Source organism: Peromyscus californicus, unplaced genomic scaffold (assembly GCF_007827085.1).
Source record: "Peromyscus californicus insignis strain IS unplaced genomic scaffold, ASM782708v3 Scaffold_5__1_contigs__length_169319896, whole genome shotgun sequence".
NCBI classification, from domain to species: Eukaryota; Metazoa; Chordata; class Mammalia; order Rodentia; family Cricetidae; genus Peromyscus; species Peromyscus californicus.
Window position 1 is genome coordinate 75,383,458 of NW_026294573.1, and position 12,454 is coordinate 75,395,911.

The window sequence follows — 12,454 nt, forward strand, 5'->3', positions numbered from 1 at the left end:
GCTGCACAAATTACAAAGCAGTTTGTACAAATGTTACCAAGGAAATCCAGAAGTGTTTGTAAACCCACCAGTGTAAATGTTATTTTTAAAACTTTAATTAAAGGCAAATTTAATTATGGCAAATAGGAGAACACTTTTTTCAAGTCCATTTCTTGTTAAAGAAACTTAAAGAAAAATTTCCAGTGTAGTGGTTCTTTGCTTAGAATTCTGACCTATTAAAATGATTTAAGATAACAGTGAAATGATCTAAATGAAAACTTTGGAGTTTTTAAACTGCCATTGCATGAAAAGATTTTATTTTTGGGGAAAAAAGATAGAAATCTATTTTTATAGCTAGGCTAAGGAAATCACACCTCATTATTTTTAAGACATTTATGATCTGAGAGTCTCTGATGTCCTATTATTATGTTTACCACATTTAGCCACTTCTAGAGCAAGAAAATTCAGGAATTAAAAAAAAAAAAACCTATGTCCCTTCCCACAGTTTATCAATTGTGGCAGTAACTAGGTATCTGGTAGGCTCCCAGGCAATCTGCTTCAAACTTATATGAGCTGCAGTATTTTTCATTCTATTAAAAAACTTCCCCTTTTCATAGTCTCTCTTTGCAATATTACATGGTGAGAGTGTGTCATTTCTGCCCTCTAAAAGATTTACAATGCAAATATCATGCAAAGAAGAAAATCATATCACCGCGATATGATGATGAGCTCTAGTTCATCATTTGCTAATTGAGAAACTTCACAAAATATTAATATAAATGTCATATCTCTGTTGGGCAGGACACAGAGTAGTGATTTTGATTTGGTTGTAACTTACATCATCAGTGAGCCTTGAAGTCTGCTATCTTACTCTTGCAGCTAGGGTCTTATCTAGGATGTGAATTTCACTGGGAAGCTGGCTGTCTTGAAAAAGAGGGAGAGAATGAGAAGAAAAATGAGGCTTGGAGGCTTAACAACATTTTCACTACTCGTCAACAACAGGAACATTTCCATGATCAGGGAATGGCACTGCCTTCTGTCAGTGTTTCTCATCCTTTGTTGTAACCTGCCCATCCAGGGTCACCTCCTGCCACAGCAGTGTGCATACCTATGCTAGCTCTGATTGCAAAACAAGAAGAATCAGGATGACCTGGGGGATGAAATGAGTCTCTCCTGCTTCAGTCTCTCAATTTGGCTAAAGCCTCTTGCCATCAGAGAGTCAAGAATTCCAGCATAATTAATAGCTCCCGCTATGGGGGTTGCTGTTAGATGTAGAGTTAATATACCTTGCATATTTGTGTATTATACGTTGAAGTAACAATGAATCAGGCATGAAGCCTGAATGATAGAATTTTCTCTTCCCAGGCATTCTTCGGGACTCTCAAACAAGACTATCAACTTTGTTGATTGTGAAAAACAAAAACACCCTGTCTTCATTTATCTGAGATCTACAGCTTTAATCTTATTCAGCGTCCCCCAGGAGCTATCTGATTATCTCATTTATGTTCTTTATCACCACCCCCCTCAAATCCGACATATGGCTGTTGTAAAAACAGCAGAGTGGGACTCACTCCTAAAGAAGCCCACACCTGTGCTTTCCACTGTCTATTTCTGAATGCTTCTTTTCCTCTGTTAACCCTCATGCTTAAGCCTATTCTAAAATGTCTTTATTAAACACAGCAGTGCTTCACACTGACCAGTTCTGAATTTTTTTTTCCTGAGTTGAAGTCACCTGCCCCAGCTTGGCTGAGTCAATGTTCCTAAAAGATTAGGGAATCAATCAGTTACAGGTGATAGTGTGGAGCTGAGCTTCCTGTGTCTCTTCCTTGGTAGCTTTGCAGTGTAGTGCTTCTCCCAGTACAGCCGTGTATGATGCTATCAGTGAGCCACCAAAAAGTCATGAAGGATATTGCTTTTCTTTTCTGTTTTAAGTTTTTAGAATCAGTTGATATTTCTGGAAATAGAAAGCAATAATAAATACTTACCTGGTCGAGGAGATACCATGATCATGGAAAGGGTAGGGAGACATTGGAGAGGGCATTCCTGGGGTGAGGCTCATCCATTACATTCTGGCTGTGGTGACCCCTGAGATTTCCTCAAATGTGAGAAACTCTGGTGCATCATTGTGGTAATGGGGAAAATACATTTACGCTTTCTCCTTGAAAGGAAGAAAGAAAGAGAAAGAAAGAAAGAAAGAAAGAAAGAAAGAAAGAAAGAAAGAAAGAAAGAAAGAAAGAAAGAGAGGAGAGGGAGGGAGGAAGGGAGGAAGGGAGGAAGGGAGGAAGGAAGGAAGGAAGGAAGGAAGGAAGGAAGGAAGGAAGGAAGGAAAAAAGTATGAGAAGTCCCTGCCCCCATGCCCCATTAGACTTACATTAAAGAGAAACTGCTCACGCTCTGTCCTGTATCTGAGACCAGATGCTATAGGAGGCAGACTTCTTCACATTCATCCGATGCACCTGACAATCTTCTCTTTGACCACAATGGTCATTTAGGATAGTTGGTTAACTGGCAACCTGACACTATCATCCTTTGGGATAGTTGATTTTAACTGTCAATTAACACAGTCTAGAATCACCTTGCAAGAGAGTATCAGTCATTTTCTGGATCAGTTTGGCCTGTATGTCTGTAGAGGGTTGCCTTGATTGTGTGAATTTATGTGGGTGCCATCATTTTCTGTTTTGCATCCTAAACAAAGAAAAGTAAGTTGATTACAGATATGCAGGTATTTGCTTTTCTCTGTTCTTAATTGTGGATGTGATGTTATTAGCTCTTTTACATTTCTGTTGCATTGGCTTCCCTGCTATGATAGATCATAACCTGGAGTCATGAGTTAAAACAAATCCTTTTTCCCTCAAGTCACTTTTTCTCATGGTATTTTATTACAGTAACAGAAGTCAAATTAGGATACCCTGGAAAGAAGTACAGGCTAATTTCATGAGGATCATATTGGAAGCTTACAGAAATTAAGTCTGTGAAAATAGAGCTACTTAATCATATTTTCATATGAGCTACACTGATTTCTGTCAACCTTAGTTTGGTATTTAGTTTGCCATACTGATAAATCTCTGTAGACTTTAGAGATTTGATTAGATTAGATTAGATTTTACATGAAAGTACATTAATATCAGGTCCATCATCCCTAGTTGGTTATAGGTAGCTGACAGATTTTAATGTCATTGGTATTTTAAGTTGCTTTATGTATGAACTCAAGTTAATCTCATAAAGACAGAGAACATATTAGTTTCATTGTGGAAACAATCACATTAGAGAAACAATTTAAAAGGAGGGAAGATTTCTTTTGTTCACAGTTTCAAAGGTTTCTAGCCAAGATTGACTGGAACCAGTATTTCTGAGTCATGGCAGAACATCATGGATTCTAGAGTTTATAGCAGAGGCTCCTCACTTCATGGCAACCAGGGTTGGGAAAGGGGTGTTGTCAGGACAATATTCAGCCCTTGAAGACAGATCTCAGTGATCTATTTTCTTTGGTGTGTCTGACCTCTTAAGGTTCTTATGACTTCCAGAAACAAAGCCACCAGCTGAGGACCAAATCTTCAGCATATGAGCCTCTGAGGAATGTTTCATATTCATCCTATAACAGGAAAACTTAGGGAAAGAGTCTCAAAGTAATTAGCCCATGATTTTTTCAATAAGTAAGTGGATGAACCAAATTTGGGGGTCTAGTAGTTTTAAAACAAGGGGGAAAGGGTCTTTGAGTGCCACAGAGGCTGTCCTGCCTTAATTGCGCATAGCTCAGAGAGTTAAGGTGCCAGGCAAAATCAATAACCACCAGAGGTATCACAAGCCAGTGGCTTGAGGGCCCATTGTCTCATAAACTCAAAGAACGATATTGATAAAGGCCATGACCTAATGCTACATGGAAACAAAAGAGTTTATTTTAACTTATAGTTTATAGTTCATCATGAATGGAAGTCAGGACTGGAACTCAAGCAGAAACATAGGAGCAGGCACTGAAGCTGAAGACATGGAGGAACTCTGCTTACTGGCTTGCTCTCAATAGCTTTCTCAGCATATCAGGACCACCTGTTCAGGGATGTCACCACCCAGAACGGCCTGGTCACTTCCATATAAATCATTAATCAAAAAAAAAATGCACCAAAGACTTGCCTACAAACCAATTTGATAGAGACATGTTCCCAGTTGAGATTTCCTCTTCCTAGATGACTCTAGTTTGTGTCAAATTTATAACAATCCAAACCCCAAACTATCACCATGAACAAAAAAAGACCAAAAAAAAAAAATCCTAATTAGCATACTGATGGAAGAAGTAATTATGGTGCTGAAGAGATGGCTTATAAGTTAAGAGCACTGGATACTCTTCCATAGAACTGGATTTGATTCCTAGCCCACACAAGGAGGTTTACAATATCCTGTAACTCTAGTTCCAAGGAATCCGAAATCCTCTTCTGACCTGGATGGATGCTAGGCACACAAAATGAAGGCAAAATACCTATACACATAAAATAAATAAAGTTTTGAAAATTAAAAACAGGAGTAATTGTGATGGCAGTGCAATGTGAACCCAGACAATCCTCACCAGCGTGAAATCTGGTGTCCTTGCCTCCAAATATTCTCAAGTCATCCAGGCAACTAAGCTGCTTTGTTTTCCTTAGTGGGCTCATTTTGGAAGCTAATCAAAGGCTTCTTTTTCTTCATGGGGAGGGATGAGTCTTACTACTTACCCAGGCTGGTGTTTATGCAAAACAAAGCCCTCACTTCAAAGAGAATAAGAAATACTTTGTTTTGAGCTAAATATGAGGAAACCTGGCATAGGAACAGAGATTCAGATTGCCCCAAATGATATGTTCCAACAGGGGAGTGGTTACATGAACTTTTATGGTCACAGAACAAAAGAAATAGTAAGTCAAACCATTTACCAATTATGTTGATGAGAACACCAGGCAGTTGGGTTATAACAAAATGGAGAGAAAATGCAGATATTATGTGATGACAGTCTTAGTTTTGGGGCTAGTGGAAGCTAGTGTTCTGTTAATATATTTCAATGCTTTTATGTGATAGAATGACAGGTCAGACACAGAAGGGGATCCTAAGTAGCTGCTAAGGGGACTTAAGATATCTTAGCTTAGTTGTGTATATATAATACATCAGCACCTCAGAATCATGAAGATCTAATTTTTCAATCAGTCTTATATAATCTTTCAGCTAATTATGGCTATGTGGGGAACTTTACAATTCCTGTTGTTCGCCAAACATCTTAGAGAACAGATAAAGATGAAGCTGGGTAGACAGGAGATCTTTCTTTAAGAGAGGGAAATAGTTATTATTGTCATTAAGGAAGTAATACTTGGTCCATATTGCTATTAGCCATCAAAATCTGGGTGTGGTAAGTTTTTTCCTCTGTATATGATATAATATTTACATGGACATGTAAGAAGAGCAATACATATAAAGTCAAAACAATCAAGAAATGCCCACTGTGTGTATCATTACACTCTGTAAATAGACTGATTAAGTAGATATTTTTCTTTTTGTACACAGTTATTTATATTTTATGAAATATTTTATTTGATGTTTAGCATTTTAACAATTTATCTTTTCAACCTTTTCTTTTAGTTGGTTTGGTTTTTAGTACTATTGTTAAGTAGAGTGGCTAGATCTAATTTTAAGAAAGATTAATCTTTAATATTCAAATCATTATAACTATTATTAATAATTAATAATTTATTCATTCTATTATTTTTATATTACATCAGATATATGTTAGGAGTAAATTTGTAGTTATGTTGCAGAAAAAATTCAATAATACTATAGTAACACTTTAAATTTATTCTGAAAAAAGTATTTCTTTTCCCATGAGCCAAATATTTTTAGTTACGGGAATATATATCCAGACTTGATAGAAATCAAGATTTCACAGACTTGTGAATATAAACCAAAGCATGTTCCTTTATTTTACAATCAGAATAGAAAACTAGATTCTAATAAGAGTTATTGTGTAATATTACCAATCTATATTAGTCACTTGCAGCTAGAGTTTTCCTGGTCCTGCCTGGCCCACAGTCAGGACAAATCTCTCTCACCTGCCAGTCCCCCAGTCGCTCAGACCCAACCGAGTAAACACACAGAGACTTATATTGCTTACAAACTGTATGGCTGCAGCAGGCTTCTTGTTATCTAGTTCTTTTATCTTAAATTAACCCATTTCTATTAATCTATAAGTTGCCATGTGGCTCGTGGCTTACCGGTACCTTACATCTCGCTTGTCATGGCAGCGGCTGGCAGCGTCTCTCTACCTCAGCCTTCCACTTCTGAGAATTCTCTTCTCTCCTTGACCTGCCTATACTTCCTGCCTGGCTACTGGCCAATCAGTGTTTTATTTATTAACCAATCAGAGCAACACATTTAACATACAGAACATCCCACAGCAGTCACCGGAAAGTATGAGTATTGTTTAGTATTTTTAAGTCCCAGTTAACTGAACTAGGAGACACCTTGAAATCTCATCTAATCAAGAAACCTGGGATCTGGAGGCATTATTCCTTAGGTTAAAAAGACCCTTCTTAAATCTGCAGAGACAACTGAAGCAAGCTCATAGGAACCCATGAACTTTAGACTGACAGCTCTAGAACCTGCATGGGACCAGACTAGACCCTCTGCATATGGAGAGACAGTTGTGTAGCTGGGTCTGTTTGAGGGGCCCCTGGCAGTGTGACAAGGATCTATCCCTGGTGTGTGAACTGGCTTTCTGGATCTCATTACCTATGGTTGGACACCTTGATCATCCTTGAGGCAGGGGGAAGGGCTGGGTCCTGCCTCAACTGAATGTACCAGACTTTGCTGTCTTCCCATTGGGAGAACTTATCCTGTTGGAGGAGGGGATGAGGAGTCGGAGGGTAGGTGGGAGTGGGGTAGCGGTGGGGGATCCAGAGGAGGGATGAAAGAGGGATCTGTGGTTGATATGTAAAATGAATAAAATAATCTTTTAAGTGAAAAAGACTCTTCTTTTAAAAAAATATTTTTATATGCCACTTTCTTGTTTTATTTTGTTTAGATATCCTTTTTTTTTTTTTTTTTTGGATGTATCTTAACTATGTAGTCCAGGCTAGCCCACAACTCAATTACATAGTCCTGGAACATCTTAACTTTCAGCCACCCTCTTGCTTCAACCTCCTCAGTGCTGGAATTATAGACATCATCCATCCCATCATGCTGGACTAATCCTTTTTAAGTTTTGTTTTTCTTTGTAGTGGAAGACTTAATCTGCCCTAAACTACATAGTATAGTACCTAAACCTGTGGCTCCATCATTGGCTGATCATTATAAACATGCACTGGATATTATTGCCATTGAAGACTATTTGTATATAACTTGAATAAAAGTACTCTACTCAAAACTTTTAGGTATCTCTAATGAGATCGATGCCATCAACATTGATCTAAAAGTAGGTAGAAATCTGTGCATACCCTGTATTTCCCAGAGCTTCTGAAAAGTCTGTCAAGTGATTGCTATAATTCAGAGTTTGTATAATGATAAATATGATTATGTTCCATACTGTGGGATATCTAGACATGGCAGATGGTCATCAGGACATCTGTTGATATAGGAAATACAGGCAACTATAATAGTGTCATCTGTGTATCTAGGAATTTGTTGTATTTTGGCATTTCCGATCTCAGTATCAGTATAACCTACTTGGTTGGAAACCTAGTTGTTTCCATGTTTTAAGTAGAGATTCCACTACTTTGGATATTGGAATTTGGAAGTAAAATAGAGATATATTCAAGAAGAGTACATACTAAAATATTTAAAATACATTTTTGTTAATTAAAAACTTAATTTTAAAAATCCAAATTATATTGAATAGTGAAAAATTACATTATGAAAGTAATAAAAAATTAGAATTTTTAACGTGACGACTTGATTTAAGTAAGTTGGAAGTTATGACAAATGTGCAATTAATATGAAAATATATTATCATCCCCACTTAATTTCATCAAAACTAATATAAGAATTATGTTAATCCTTATTCAGACTTTGTTTAGGCATCTGTGTTGTTGACACTTCCTGGGTACAGCTTCCCTGACATTTGTAAGAGATAGAATATTACAGCAGACTTCCTGTTTTTCTGGCTCTTACAAACTTTCTATCCCCTCTTCTTCAGTATTCCCCAAGTCTTAAGTGCAGGAGTTGTGTTCTAGTTGCACCAGTTAAAATGTTGACAAGGAAGGTGGAAATTTCAGGGGTCCCAATCCCAGACAAAGAACTAGAGCAACTGAGGAATGCTGACAGTGGGAGAAACAGTCTTCCCCAGGGAAGAGCGCAGCGATTACTTACCCAACACCAAGTGGCCAGCCCTGAAATTATACACAGCCAGTAACACTGCACAGACTGAGCAGGTTGTATTTATGTACTTAGGTATTAATACATACATACACACACACACACCACCACCACCACCACCACCACCACCACCAACAACAACAACAACAGAGACCATGACTTTAAGAAAGAGCAGTGAGAGATACATGGAAGATGCTGGAGGGAAGAAAGGGGAGGAGGAAATGAAATGCAATTGTATTTTAATTTCAAAAAATATAGTTTAAAGAAAGTTGTGTTAACCATTTAGAAATATTTAACAAAAAAACCACTTCAGAATATTTTAGATAAATTTTTAGATTTCTGAGTATAAAATGATTTAAGAATCATGCTAGGAAAGAATGAGATTTAGTAGCAACATTTTCAGAGGAACTTTGTGTCCAATTATTTGGTGTACTGAGTTTTTGATGCAGTCTGCTACATGCCATCCAGTTTCTTTTAACTTGATTACTTTTTAAACTTCATACATAGACATTGCATTTACATCATTCCCACTCCTCCCTCCCCAGATCCAGCTACTTCAGTGTCCTCCTTCTCCCTCCCAAATTCATGACTGTTGCATATATATATATATATATATATATATATATATATATATATATATATATATATATATATAAACTTATTAAATGTGCTTAGCATTTTGCACATGTACGTGTGGCCAAGGCTGAATACTTGAGCCTAGACAACCTGTTGTGGACTTTCCCAAGGAGGTACTGATTCTCTGTCTTCAGCAGCTATTGACCTATTCAGTAACTCTTCATATAGAGATAAGAACATATAGTATTTGTCATGTCTAATCTGGCATATTAACTAGAATTGTCATTAAGCTAGTCTTGTTCAGGCAAATATATTGTAGATATTTAATGGATGCATTTTCCCTATCATGTCTAGGCTACACCATCTAGCAAAAGGCATACTGGACCTCTGGCTCTGACAGTCTTTCCCCTCTTCCATCATTTTTCTTGATCCTTAGATACAGGGATTGTGATGCTGATGTGTCAGTAAGAATTGGGTATTTCACAGTCTCTTATTCTCTATATATTTTCATCAATTGTGTATCTCTGCAATGCTCTCCATGTGATGCACAAAGAAGCTTCTTCAATGAGGGGCAAGAGCTATAGTTAGTTACATATGGGTATAAAGATACACATTTTGAGTTATACAGTTAGAAATTGTAATGGTTTAGGAGAATGGCAATAGTAAGTTTCCTTCCAGATTTATGACCTCCCTAGCCATGGGTAGTAGTCTAGGTTTATAGTCCAGGAAGGAGTTACATTCTATTCAATGGGTATTGAGTCCAATTAGATAGATATATAATCAGTTGCCCCAGATAAAAGTGTCACTATTGTACCACTGGGAATATTTTATCTATCTGGTCCTGGTTGGGCTTTGTAGGCTTTACAGCTAGGGAATTCCAACCATTCCCTTAGAAGCTTAATTAACAACTTCTGATAGAATGAGAGCCAGACCCTGGGGAAGAAGTTTGCAGGTCAGCTCCGGCTTGATTCCTTTCAGTGCTATTTCCAAAGCATGTGGTTTATTCAGCAATAGGGTCTAACCTTCAAGTCCTGAAAGGCAACGATGATAGTCCATATTACTTTGTGATTTTTCTGTATTATTTCAACCAACTAAATGACTAAGAGAGAATCTATGCAAAAAAATAATGTTACACAAGTGAGCAAACACACTACTGGCTACATATTCTTGAGAGTCCTGGGCAAGATGTGGAAACTCTCGCTCATATATAGTTCCATATTTCAAAATAGGTTAAGCCAAGCTGTGCTCTGCTGAGTACTACTCATGTATACAGGTCTCTACATGAAGGAAAGCACTGGGATTGAAGTATGGAACACTGAGAAACTTCAAAGGGAAGTGGAATTGTGGCTCTTGTAAGATGACTAAGAGTTTTGTTATGCATGGTCAGCCTCTGGGCCAAGTGTTTCCAGGTTCTTAGCCTCTTATTCAAGGAACTGAATTTAAGATTCACACAGATTGTAAGGTGCCAAGGAAAGTTTATTCAAGAGCAAAGCTATAGTGCAGGTAAGAAAGAAAGATGCTGTTAAGAATGACAGTGGCCACAATACCATAAGAATAAGAGTGCACAAGGGCTCTGATAATTGCTTGGAGCTTCCTTCTCTGTTGTGCAAGAGAAGAAGGAGTTTGTTTACTGATTTGGGTGGTTTTCTATTTTAATTGATAGTTCTCAAGCTATATAACCTGCTTTCTGCTATGCATGTCTCTTTCTTTAACACATCAATCATAAATTCTGTGATGTTTTGAATGAGATTCCACTCATATTCTTGAGCATTTGAACAATAGGTCTCCAGTTGGTGGTACTGTGTGAGTAGGTTTTGGAATTGTGGCCTTGCTTGAGGAAGTATGTCACTAGAGGTGGGCTTTGAAGTTTCAAACACCATGCTCCCTTCCAAGCTCACTCTCTCTGCTTCCTCTTTGCAGTTGAAGATGTGAGACCTCAGCTCTCAGCTGTCACCTGCCAGTTCCAGACACGACATTTACTGCTTCTGCTCACATTTCCTTGATGTGATGGGGATGAACTCTTATTCCTTTGAAGCCACAAGCTCCAAATAAACCCTTCCACTTACAAGTTGCCCTGGTCATGGTATAGAAAAAGCAACTAAGACTAATGTCTAATTATACACACACATAAGATGGTAAATTGGTGATTAGCCCTAAAATTTCATTTAGAGGACATTTTGTCTTATTATGCACGAACCCAAACTAGTTCAGAATGGATTGTACCCTGATAGATTGGGAATAGGATTAAATAGATTCTCTGTGTGTTTGGCAGTCCTTAAGAGGAAGGGAAACTTATTCCATTGTTTAGAGTAGCAGCTAGAATAGCTGGATGCATATGGAAGTTTGAGGCTACTAACAGTTTGCTGAATGCAGGGTGGGTGTATGCATAGTATGTGCAGGTAAAGGTCTTGGGCTCCTGTGTGCACTATTAGAACAGAGGAGTGTGCATAATCTAAACCAAGTGGCGTGCTAAGTTATTAACCTATTTCCTGCTTCAGTTTGACAAAGAGAAAAGAGTGTATTGAGCTAGAAAAAGGCCTTAATAAAATAAGATGAAAACTTTTAAGAAAACACACTTTCAGTCTTCTTGGAGGCTGACAACTCTGTGGCCATGCTATAGAGATGTGAGCTAAGGGATGCTGAGGCTGTAGGGATGAGGGGATTATTGAAAAGAAACTATGAAAGAAAAAAGTGAATGACCATTTAATGCTAATTTTGCAAATATTTCGAGTATTTAATGTCTCTTATCTTCAATAATTTTCATCTGAAAATTAGGATGCTCTACATTGAGTTCAGATATTAATTATCTATGAGGCCTTAAATAAACCACTTTCTCTCTCTGAACTTGAGATTCTAATATGTAAATGAAAGACTAGGGTTATCCTTGTTTGCCTGAGGATAGCGATATGCCTGGTACACACCTAAACTTCAACACTTAATTTTCATTGCTGTCATAGAAGGGTGCAGGTGTTTGCTCACATGCATGAATAAACATGCAAAGAATATTGTGTACGTTATAGTGTGTGTTCAAGTGTATCTCATTTTGCCTAACAAATTTGTTACATCTTGAAATATCCAGTAAAGTGCCTCCATCTTCAAATCTGAAAAATGTAGGTACTAATAATTCTTGACTTGCAGGTTTTGACACACAAACAGCTCTTACTTCAAAGAGCATAAAAGATCATTTTTCTGGAGCCAAAGATGAATGACGATAGCCTGGGACATAGACTTAAATTATCCTAAATTCCATTTTCAAATGTGGAAGCAGTATGTAGAAATTTTTGTTGTAACAGAACAAAGGAAATCAGAAATCGAGACTCTTTTCGAATGCACTGCTGGAAACATTAGGTAGGGTACTGAATCCAAGTTGTAAGCCTCTCCTACAGGCCTCCGATGCCATCTGATGATGCAGCCTTTTGATTCGTAAAAACTAGGGTTTTGTTAAGTTAATAGACTGCAAAAGGTTTTATCTGTCCGTCATAGTCATGGGATGGTACATATGACACAGTGGAAGAAATGGCTACTTCAAGGGTTAAGGGCAGTGCAAGATAATCACAATTAGGCTCTGGACCTACAA

At 37.6% G+C, this 12,454-nt stretch overlaps 1 pseudogene; it reads left to right on the forward strand.

The window, feature by feature from the left end:
- The first annotated feature begins 1,956 nt into the window (after nucleotides 1-1,956).
- LOC128098123 (uncharacterized) lies at nucleotides 1,957-2,140 on the forward strand (annotated as a pseudogene).
- The last annotated feature ends 10,314 nt before the right edge of the window (nucleotides 2,141-12,454 follow it).